At 43.3% G+C, this 12,177-nt stretch overlaps 1 protein-coding gene across 1 annotated transcript in view; it reads right to left on the bottom strand.

The window, feature by feature from the left end:
- Positions 1 to 10,362, bottom strand: part of MYH9 (myosin heavy chain 9) — a 72,258-nt gene extending 61,896 nt beyond the window's left edge. Inside the window, exon 1 of the mRNA XM_051784565.1 lies at positions 10,196 to 10,362. The gene's annotated coding sequence lies outside the window, so the exon portion shown is untranslated. The remainder of the gene's footprint in view (positions 1 to 10,195) is intronic.
- Positions 10,363 to 12,177: the final 1,815 nt, after the last annotated feature.

Raw genomic sequence — 12,177 nt, 5'->3', positions numbered from 1 at the left:
ACTGCTCCAATTTGTAAGTAACACCTACATAAAAACTGAAGTCTGAACCACTAAGGGCAAGAAATGAATCACAAGTGGGAGGCGGAGAAGAAGGGAAGGCAAAAATCTGGCAGGAAGCTGAACTGATGGACTGGTTATAGCTGCTTATTTCTCAAGTTCAGTACATTGTGACACACCAGTGCTTGATGCTTCAGACTGAACTCAAGAATCACGAATTTCGGTTTTCCCACTAGAGAATATATCAGGCAAGTACGTGAGTTGGCAATTAACACTCCCTCACAGATAGCCCTGGAGCTGAAGGCACTGAGCTACCCTTTTCCTTCAGAATGCGGTGCTGCCATGCAGACTCATTTTTTCTAGTTCAGCTTTATTTAGGATTCATAATGAGTGCTATCAGGCTTACTGGAGTTCACTGCTTTCCTCTCCAGTCACCGTCTGACGCACACAATACATTGTTGAAAGACTTATTTCACAACTGGAATGCAGATTGCTGGCAATTATTGTTGCATATTCAGTTTGACTGTAGTGCTGCCCAGACTTGCCAGCTACCCTGTTTATTACTGTAAATTAAACTCAAGGTAGAGCACAAAAGTGCCCTCTCTGTATGCAAGGGGCTCTAAGAATCAAGAAGAAGGAATCTAATTATCTAATGTATAAACGATACCTGTATTGCACAAAAGTGACCTACTGGCCAGACTACATGTAAGACAAAAGAAGTTGAAGGGAATTCTGTATCTTCCAGGTGGCCTAAAGGCACCTGACACACATCCTCAGAACACTGAACGTGGGATAAATGTTTCTCAGTTTCTGTGTGTCCATCTCTCCTCATCAGCTGCCAAGCACCACTCTGGTATGTGTGAAGCAGCACTTGCATATATTCCACTGTAACAGCTGACAGAGGAGATTTGCTCTGGTAGCTGGGACTTCCCATGGCGAAGTGCAAAGGCCACAAAGCCCTGTGCAAGTAAGACATTGCCCTCACGTGCTAGTCACTTTTTCTCTTCACTGGGTTCAAATACGGCAAGACTGTGAGAACAGAAGCTACAAGCACATGTACATGTAACATAAACCAATACCAACCTGAAGAGGCTACTTTTGGGTACCAAAGAGTGAAAACAGGGTAGTACAGGCTTCACCACAGGCTATAGAAACACAGAAACAATCTTGAGCAACCACAGTGCATACCATAAAGTAATTAACCACTGTAGGTCATGGGCAAATAAGGCCTAACTTCCTTAAGTTAATGCTAGGGAGTGTATGCTTGCCCCTATTTTAATTGTACCTTCTGAGTTCAGTGAGACACCAAGATACACTACTGTGTAGATGGCACCAATACAGTTAATCAGCTCTATGAAGCTTGTGCACATTGTTTAAACACACCAAACACTGATTTAGGAAGGGGGAGGGTAGCCTTCTGTTGATTTCAAATCCAGTCTTTAGCATGACAAAGCTAGGCTGGCTGCCACCCAACCCCATTCACTTCGAATAAATATTCAAAGTTTACAATCCTGCATAATACACTTTCTGCAACTGTTGTTTCTCATTAGTGCAAGTACAGTACATGCCTTCTCAGCAGAGGAGAGAATTCCTCTTACAGAGACAGTGTGCCCACAAGGAAAACATTCCAGGGGGAGAACACATTCTTTGTGACCACTCAGCAAAGTAATCCCACTTAAGGAGACAGCTGTAGTTCAGAAAACTGCAGCCCATCCCTGCTGTTCAAGTTGTTTTGCTGGAAGACTTGTTTTCAGGAGGCATAATGGCCTGCAAAAGTTCTGATCAGGCATGCAGAATTCCCTAGGGACATCGCATGAGAGAGGGAGGAAGAGCTTGGAAAGTTTCAGCCTGTCCTTGTTACCTCAGGGTCACTTTTCATCTCTTCCCTAATATTCTGATTTAAGGCTAAAAAAGTATCTACCAAGAACTCTGAGGTGCTATGTGAGGTAGCTCTACATACTTCTATATCAGTTAGCACTCCCTCTCATCTTTGTCAGTGCCAGGTTTCAATTCATTGCAATAGGAAACAAGGAATAAAACAATTACACCTAAACACAGAGAAGAAAAACATGGTTCTGGTTCACTCTTTTAGATGCATGTAGCATGTATGTGGCTAAGACAAAGTCATCTCACAGGAACAATTACTCTTGCTTACATTAACCAACAAATTGCTTTGATCCCAGCATCAATACTACTAATCTTTTTCCATACTGGAAAGAACCAAGAGTCGGTGCAAATACATCTGCTTAGTAATTTTTGAAAATATTACATTTACATTGCAGCAGAAGGTTTTCTAGACACTTACGGCTCAACCTACCGTGCCAAACTAGGTCTGTGTACAAACAGCTTTCTGCTACATCTCACGTTTTCATTTTTGTTTCAAATAGCTCTGCTCCACTATTAACAGGAGCTATGGGAACGGTAGGCAAAAACCCTGGCAGAGAGAAATCTACCACCTTTACAGGGTCCAAGTTTGATTCTCAACTTTTCCAGCTGTACCTGAGGGTTTATTAAGAAGACCTACCTCTCTGTTTATGACGGTGATCTTGGAGGTGAAGGGCTGGAAAAGAGTGACTCTTTCTGGACATGAGAACAACAATAACTCCTGCACTGAAGAAAAACTTACATAGCCTTTAAGTTCCAGGATGTATAAGGAGGCCAGATTGAAAATATTTATTGATTTTTTATTTTATTATTTATAGAGCATAAATATCACCTTCAAGATAGTCTGAAAAACTTCATAACATTCAGACTGTGACATTTCCCTATTGCATTCAAGGTCTTGCATAGCTCCATGACTCCTTGCTTAGCTCTCCATCATAACCGATATTCCAGAGAAAGCTCCAGTGCAGCAGAGCGCGTGAGGAACACTTGTCTGGTCTGTACACTTCAGCCTCCCACTTGTCCTCTGGTTAGCTTGTTGCTTTCCTGACCTGTGCTTTCTTCCCTAAATGTCAAATATATCACTCTTTAGAAAGGAACAGCATTAGCAATCTCTAATTTTAGTAGTCACCCAACCGTGCCCGCCTGTCTGGATCTGCTGAAGCACTGATTTCTGTGTTAGAAGAGAATAAAGGACTCATCTTTTAATGTCAAATGAGTGGTAAGAAGGGCACCTGAAGTAGGAACTTAGTTTGAGCTGTTATAATCATGGCTATATGGCTTATAAAATTCTCTCTATTCTAGCATTACAAGAAGAGACTTCTTTGGAAAAAAAAAGAAAATTATCTCCTTCTGACAGGAGACTGACATACTATGACATTCCATGGTTCCAGTATGAGGAAGCAAATAAAATTTGAAAGTTTCCAACAAAGTTTTGCTTTCTGGTCTAATAAGATAAAAAACAATATCAGGAAATGCTGACCATGGAATAACAAAACTGCTTCATGTGTTTCCACCACAGTTAATAACTTTGTTCACAGCCATATACACTACAGTGCTGTGGCGGTGAGGCACTGGAACAGGTTGTCCAGAGAAGCTGTGGATGCCTCATCCCTGGAAGTGTTCAAGGCCAGGCTGGATGGGGCTCTGAGCAACCTGGTCTAGTGGAAGGTGATCTTTAAGGTCCCTTCCAACTCAAACCATCCTATGACTGATTCTCTGATATTCTTCCCCTTATCTACATGAGCAAGAGGTGAACCATACAAGATGCTGATATTTATCAGTTAAATCTACATCAAGGTTTTTTAGTATTAAAGAACTAAAATCTACCTATATAATCCTGCCCATTACAAAAAAAAAATTAAGATTTTGTCACATAGAAGATTACCTCCCACTGTGTGGAGGAAGAAGATAAACTGATCATGCACACATATATGCCTGTGCTATGCAGACAATACATAGGTAATTTTTAGAAGTTACAGCAGTTTGTCTAAAACTGGCGATCCTTTTTTTGCAGAAAAATTATGACTAATACATCTTCCTCGTCACATTTGTGTTGTTCTCATTTTACTTTTCCCATCATATACTGCATTAAACTTGGGAAGGGCCATTAAACCAATTCATAATAATTTACTGCATAATGAAATGTCAAAGATTTTAGTATCTGCTATAAAGATTCATACTGCAACATAACCAGACAATAAAAGCTAAGTGAGCTGGTTTAAGTCACAAATCTTAAATCACAGTTTAAAGAGAATCTTTCTGCTTGTAGAGAAATCTTACTTGGTATTCATGCTTCCCTAAGAAAGAAAATTCCCTTTGTCAGTAAGCAGACACGTCCATTTGAAACACAGCAGTTTCAAGTATCCAACTATTTGATTATTTTACATAGTCAACTATATATGTGCATCCATACTCCCATTTATTTAAACAATTCTGTACGGTCTGAATACATTTTATTTGATGTCAAAAAGAGACAAAACCCATCACTATCTCTGAACAACAGAGAAAAAAAGACATCTGAACTACAGCTATGAGGAACAAAACATATTAAGTGGTATTCTGCTGAAAAAAAATAGATTCCACTAATACAAAAAAAATATATTTCTTGAACTACTTCAGATGCATTTATAAGCAAAAAGTAATTAAAATTGTTTTCTAGATGGTTACCTGTAATGAGGAATTTATTAATTAAACTGCCTGTTTCTGGATAACTTCATCTCAATTTCCCCCCTTCTGAGCTGTTTCACTAGCTGGTAAACACACAGCTACTCATCCTCACAACCACCCAAAAAAAACCCCAAAGAAAAACATCAGTATCTTTCTCTACATTTAAACTATAACTGACATAGCCGAAAAAGAAGCCAGAGAATATTTTTCTTCATCACATTTAAAAAAACCCAAACCTGTCAAAAATCAATTTACCTCATCAACCAACTAGTTCCAAGTGCTTAGCCAGAAATTCTCTAATCCAGTTCACTGGTTTGACTTCAGATTTACATTCGGTATTTGTTGTGAAGTTCTTACATTTAAACACCATATATTTGTTCTATATCCTAAGATGGGCTATCAATTTAAGAAAAAGAAACCCTATCAATGAAAACTAATTTGTACTCAGGTGTTTCAAAATAATTGATTTTATCAATTCTGACACAGAAAGACTGGAATCTCTTGCACTAAACGCTAAGCAGGCCTACAGGTTAACAGTCCCTGCCAAAAAGAGCTTACTCACTAACAATTTACCTACTACAGATGTTTTAAGTCAGTCACACCTGGAGAAAAAGAAGCAACTGAAATTATTTTTTTCATTGACATTTGGCTGTAGGTTTCCTTTTTTTTTTCTGGAATATTTAAAACCACTCTGTCACTGAAACGATGGGTTGGTTGCTGGCCACGACCAACTTTAACCAAAGTCAAATCCAACACAGATTAAAAGAGTCTAAATTCAAGTGAACTGGTGAAGTCTTAAGTTGAAAAGAAAAAGTCTTCAGCTGAAAAGAAAAACATAGGTGAATGTTCTCTCATCACTACAAACAATAAAAAGGGAAGTAAACTATCACAAGAGCATGCTTTAAGTCTTAGATTTTAAACAGGAAGCTGCCCAACAGTAAAAAAAGACCCAACTCTGACTGCACAGAACTGTCAAAATTGAGTTGTAAAATTTCCCTAAACCTCTTTTCTTACAAGTCTGAACGCCCACTTGGCTTTCAAGCAAATCAGAACTCCAGTTGTGTGTTGAGGCATATATCACAATGGATTTCCTGCCGAGACCCATTAAAATGGTAGTTCTTGATGAATAGGAGTATTCATCAGTTAAGGAAACTTTATGATACAGATTTCCAAGTTACATTTCCCTCAATATATTAATTATTAGCTTATTAGCTTTACTGAAATCGCTCATACATGTGGTTTTATTTACTACTGTCAGTAGAGTCAGCATTAAGAGAAATTTAAATTTCTAGTCATGAAGACAAGCAGAATCCAAACCCCATGTACAAAACTCTAGAGGCACAAATTTCATAAAGAGGTCACCGAGTCAAACCACAGTATGCAGAGTTACATTTCATTATACCTCTCCGCAACCAGCAGCAATACATTTGTAGGACTTGTACAAGAAATAATTTGCAGTAGACAAGTATGTTAGATCAATTTTACATTTTCCACTTTGCTATGTTTAAAAAGGGCAGGATTTAGCAGTACTAGCTCCAGAAGTATCATACAACGAAATCAGTCACAGTGCCATCACCAGAAAATTGTAGACACTACTAATTCTTTAGACTTTTTAGGATGCTCAGAAAGGCAACATCTTGTGATGAACAGTAATAGGTCAAAGGATCATTAACTGAAAACACGGACTAGTCCATTACACTGAACACGACTGGGCTGGAGTGAGGTCCGAAGGTGTTAAGCCACTACAGTGGCTTAGAACTGCAAGACAAATTGGTGTTGAGATTATTACTTCAAGTACTCAGAACAAGTTCTCACAGTCACTGAAGAAAAAAGTGAAGCGAATAAACCATAATTAAGATGAACTTGTAAACTGATGCATTTCATGTAGTTGGACAACACCCATTTGCATTAGCTTCCAGGGCAGAAGTTGCATTTGTGTTTCTTGTCTCATCATACTCTATGAAAATCAGATTGCTAGTTTCCATCTCTTTCTATGCTAGAAAACTCAATTAGAACCATGGTGTGTTTAAACTGAAAAGAAATTTAAGGTACAAGGTCACCAAGCCACCATTAAGCTAGAGCAACTGCCAGCAAAAACAATGCTGCTGTAGGCAATCCTCTGCTATTATAGTTCTGTTCCAACCCACAGAAGACTTAACGTCAGGCATACAATTTCTCTACTTAACATGCAAACAGCTCTGCCTCAATTACAAACTAAGAAAACAAAGACTAATAAGATATTTATACAAGAAATCAAAGACAAAAAATGTATGTTAGAGGGCACCGAGTGCACTACTGAGTCAAACCAACAAAAATATATTAAATCACACACTGAAGATTAAAGTTTTGGACAGTTTTAGTAGATGTGCACACTAACTCTGAGCCTCTAAAATGCAGTGTAGTCATCAGTTAACTTCAACACGTTACCCAATAACCCGAAACTACCACACAAAGAAGTAGATGTAGTACACAGAGGTGGGGGATAAGATGACCTTAGCTTTTTTTTCGGTAAACCCTGCATTAACTAGATGGGTTCCTGTACCTCCCATGGGTCCACTTATAATCTCACCCTATTAGAGCCACACCAATCCACAAGTGACATAAATCTAGGCAAGACACAGGCCTAGGGATGGGGGTGGAAGCAGAAAACTAAGTAGAATCAGCTCAGAAATCACAATACCTCTGACACGTGTCCAGTCTCCTCTGTTCCGTACCCTGGAGATTAACAGAACAAAACCTGAAATTTTGGGTATGAACAGACTAATCTCCCAGTAGAACTGAAGTATATTTTCACATAGTAGTTGATATACATGCACTCCCTTGTACCTATATGTGAATAGTCTAACAGAAGACTCAGTTGTGAACTATTAATTGCAAACATTTAGTACATTATTGTTAAAGGCTTTCCAAGATAATAATGGTTCACATTTTCAAGATAGTTTGTTGCAGCAGTAAATGCAAGTCTCACATTTGCAGCAGATACATTTGCAGTGCCATGTACTGTTGAAAAAAGATTTAAGCACCTGTGGCATCTGACTCCACCACAGTTTTTAACTCAAAGAAGAGTAGTAGAGCTACCACCCGCTACAGTTTGAACACTCTCCAACATTTTGCATAATACCAAAATAATGTGCCAGACAACACAGATTATTTCAGCCTCCTAAGTGAGAAATTCTTCTAATTTCTTTCCTACAACTTTACTGACAAGTATTTTTTCATTATTATTACCATTACTTATTAATTAGATTCACTTAAATTATTGTGGTGCAGCTCTCACAAGCTATTTGCCAACTTAAAATGTTCTGAGGCACATCAAAATCTACCTAGAGGAAATAATGAAAAAAAGCTTACTCTTTATCTCTTCAGATGAAAGTCTCATCCTGGCAACTTTTTTCCAACAAACACTTGAAAGAAAAAAAAAACAACCCAACCCAGAACCATGGTAGAAATATCCTAACAATCTATGCAAAGCTGAATAAAAGGTCTTCAGTTTCTACACTCATTCTTCTGGGGCAGACCGAACTTGACTATTAAGTCTTCCTGTTTACACAGAAACAGACACAGGGCTACCCAGCATAGCTAACACTGAGGTCGAAGAGCCTTCTCCAGAGATCTTCCAAATTCAGATCTTGTCTATACAAGTCAAGCAATCAAGAGATGACACCATATTCCAAAAAGAATCACATAACTCACCAGCTTGGTGCCAGTCATACTCACTTTGACATTTCAGGTCAGAAAACATGAGAAGTCCTAATCCCCCATTCCCAGCCACTGCTACCAATTTTGCAGCTACCTTAGAGTTACAGAAAATTTTGCCTGTCCATCTCTGGAAAGACAGTGTACACACTACGAATAAGTGCAATTAATAGAGCTATAGAGAAGAAGAACAAATCAACTTAAACACTTCCACCTGACATGGAGCATCACAGAACTGCTGCATGATTTCATTCTAGTTATTTTTATAACGTCAGATTAGTACACTATCTTGTGTTTACAGAGTTTTGTTAATTGTGATTAGCAACTTGAAAACCTTTCTGTGCTAAATGCAGTCCCACTTACATTTATCAGTTGCTTTCCCCTCACTATAACTTCCTAGTTTACAAAATACTCGTTTATCTCATTTAAACTTTGAGAGCACCACAGTTGCAGACAGTGCATTTATGGGTCAACACGTATCTGCACCATGATTTGCTATTTTCACTGGAATGCCATCGATAAGTGAACTTAGTCACATGTGACCTAGTGACTAATTTCAAAAGCATTTTACAGAAGCAGTAACTGATTAGAGGGCTGTTACTTTGGAGTTAAAACTTTACCATAGCTAGCCTTACAGACAGGAGATGTATACAAGAGCTAAGAATGTGTAATTTAATCTTCCAATCCATGGTTCAACAGCCTCCACGTAAGTTACCTTGTATTTCCTCCCAGCGAAGGGCAGAGGCAGAAAAATCATAGATGGACTTTGACCTGCAGACTACTACAATATCTTTACAAGCACAAATATCTTTGAAGCAAAGGTTTTTTATGCATTACTTGAGAGATTTTTTTTTTTTAGTAAGACCTGCTCACTTCGAAAAAAAGTTTAGGTTCTTAGCTCGCTCTGATGGAGTTTGGTTCAGGACATCATGATGTAGGATACAGAAGAAAAACCTATGGAAGAACAAAGGTGAAGAGCACAAACAGAGCTTCAAGAGGGAAAAAGAAAGAAAGAAAAGGAGGAAAAAGAGGAAAGGGAGGAAAAGAAAATGGAATTTAACAGTCACTGCATGCAGTGCTTGCTAATCAATGAAGTTTACTTCTGAAAAATTCCCCTCTATTACTAGAAGTGTGTTATTCCTTTAAAATTCATTTCACCCTGCGTTTAGGCAAATTAGGAGCAATGCTCATTAAACCCACTGGGCAGGCGCCACCCTCGGGGGCTATGAAACTTGTTACTTTCCACACCTACGGGAGGACAGGCAGGTAAAAGATACCACTAAAAGCCGGAGAACTTTTACTCCTCGCTTGGAGGTGATGCCTGAAAGCACAAGCTATCTGCAAGAGCTCTCAGTGCAAGCTTCATCTTGCCCTGTCACTCCCTCCCTCCCTTCCTCCCTCCCTCCCTCTCTCCCGGCCCAAACCGAACGAGGAAGTGGGGCCGGGCGGGCGGAAGCCAAGCCCATGGCGGTGTCTGAGGAGGGCTGTCAGCCCGTGACTCAGGCTGCTGCCCTGACAGCTGCCCCGCCGGCCCCGGCCCGCTGCCTCCGCGGCGCGGGCACCGGGGCACACGCACCGGGGGAGGCGGGCAGGGCACAGGGGTCGGTCCGGGGAAAAAGAGCGCCAACTACCCGCCCCACCCCAGCCCAGCCCACCCCACCCCACCTGCGGGAGGCCGGTTCGCAGGGAGCGGAGGGAGAGCGGTAACTCCTCAGGCACAACGCGACCGGCACGCACGGCCCCGGAGGAGAGGGGGGACACGGGGAGCACCCCGGGCACGGCAGGTCCCGCGGGGACGGGGCAGGAAAGAGGCGGGACAGCAGAGCCCTCTCGCCCGGCCGGACAAAGAGGCGCCAAACCCGGCGAGAGAGGGAAGGAGGGAGGAAAGCGCGGCGCCAGGGGCGACAAACCGGAGCCACCCGCGCCCACCGCCCCGCCCGATCAGCTTCACCTGAGCCCGGCTACGGCGGAGGGAGGGAAACGCCGCGGCGGTGGCGGCTGCGCTCCTCGCGGCGAGAGTGCGGCGTCCTCCGGCTGCGGCTCCTCCCGCGGCACCGCGACCGCCGCTCGCTCACCGGCACTGCCGAGCCGCCCGCCCGCCCGGGCGGGGCCGCCCCGCCTCCCGCGCCGCCGACAGCCAATGGCCCCGCCGCCCCCCGCAGAGTGACGGCCGCGGCGGCCAATCAGAGCAGGACCGCGGGGGCCGAGGAGGCCGTTGATGAGCCGTTAGCAACGCCCGAGCGCGCGCCCCGCCCAGCCCCGCCCCGCCGCCGCCCGGGCGGGGAGCGGCGGCGGCCTCGGGGGCTCGGGAGGGGTGGGCAATGCGTCCGGGGCTCCCCCCGCCGGCCGCCGGGCTGGGCTCCCCTGCTCCGCTCTGCCCGGGCTGAGCCGTGCCGAGCGGTCCCCACAACACCCCGCGCCGTGCCAGGCCGGGCCCACAATGCCCCGCGCCGGCCTCTGCTGCTGCCGAGGGCAGCGGGTGTGCCCGCGCTGTGAGCGGAGAATGCGGGTCAGCGGGGCGATGGGTTCGGCCCCGGCCTCCGGAGGCCATGCCAGAAGTCCTCGGAAATGGGGGCTGCGGGGGTGTCCCGGTGAAGAGATTCCCACTCGACTCTGTTGTCTTGTAGTGCAAAATATCCGCAATAGGAAGGTGCCAGTCACAATTTAATTTCCTTGAATCAGTTGGCTTGGAAAAGGCCTCCAAGATCATCGAGCCCAACCTGTGACCGAACGTTAGCATGTCGGCTAGACCATGGCACTAAGTACCACGTCCAGTCTTTCCTTACACACCCCCAGGAACAGTGACTCCACCACCTCCCTGGGCAGCCCATTCCAACGTCTAACTACCCTTTCTGTGAAGAAATTCCTCCTAATGTTCAGCCTAAACCTCCCCTGGCTCAGCTTGAGACCATGTCCTCTCATCCTGTTGCTGGATGCCTGGGAGAAGAGGCTGACCCTGACCTGGCTACAACCTCCTTTCAGGCAGTTGTAAAGAGCAATGAGGTCCCCCCGAGACTCCTCCAGGCATAACAACCCCAGCTCCTTCAGCCACTTCTCTTAAGACTTGTGCTCCAGGTCTTTCACAGCTCCATTGCCCTTCTCTGTACTCTAAGGAACAGAACCAAGGCAAGCAGAAGCACGGACATAAGCAGCCCCTGATGCTGCTGAGGTGTTTGAACAACCAGTGTATATGTTTGTGGAGGCCTGAAATGTATTTAAAAAGGCATGCTGAAACACAGAGGTTTGAAAAGACAGAAGCAGTGCAGTTCTGCCTCCTTGCATTTACTGAAACTTCAGGATGAGCAAAAGGAGGAAGCAGTAGCCAAGATGACAGACCAAAGTCCTTCTGAAAAGGGTACAACATATCTAAGTCCAGATGTCAGAACCAGCCACACAGATAAGGTTTACTGCACATTTTACAAGTATGCAGAAATACAAGGCTCCTTCCCTCTGTGACTTCTTACTTTGGTACAAAGAGGGCAGATTTGCAGATGTAGCTGCCATTGACAGAAAATGCAAGGTCAAGTTTACCTACAAGTAGAAGAGGCAAATGAAGTTAAAGAAGCTTGAATAAAGAGGGAACTTAGTGGAGAAGTACCTAAAGTAAACATTTCTTGTCCAAGTGAAACACTTCAGGCTTAGAAATATTCATGGCAGCAGTTTGGAAACAAACCTTTGTATTTCAAGACACAAATGGCAGAAATCACTGAAAGGTTGTACAGCTGAGTATTAGGGACACAGAGGTGTCACTGTTAGAGGCATCATCATGCTTAGGCTTCGCAAACGAAGATTTGGGAAGGGCTCTACCCACGTTTGTTACAAGCGCACTGGTGGCTAAAAAGGCCAATACAGGCTAGACAAGTCCGGTTGCAAAAGGCACAGCAGAAAGACTCCTTAGGTGGTATATTCTGCAAGACATGATTCTTTCTGCAT

This window comes from Manacus candei, unplaced genomic scaffold, assembly GCF_025592945.1.
Source record: "Manacus candei isolate 608988 ecotype Guabito, Panama unplaced genomic scaffold, ASM2559294v1 h1tg000018l, whole genome shotgun sequence".
Classification (NCBI taxonomy): domain Eukaryota; kingdom Metazoa; phylum Chordata; class Aves; order Passeriformes; family Pipridae; genus Manacus; species Manacus candei.
This window is presented reverse-complemented; position numbering and strand designations above follow the sequence as displayed.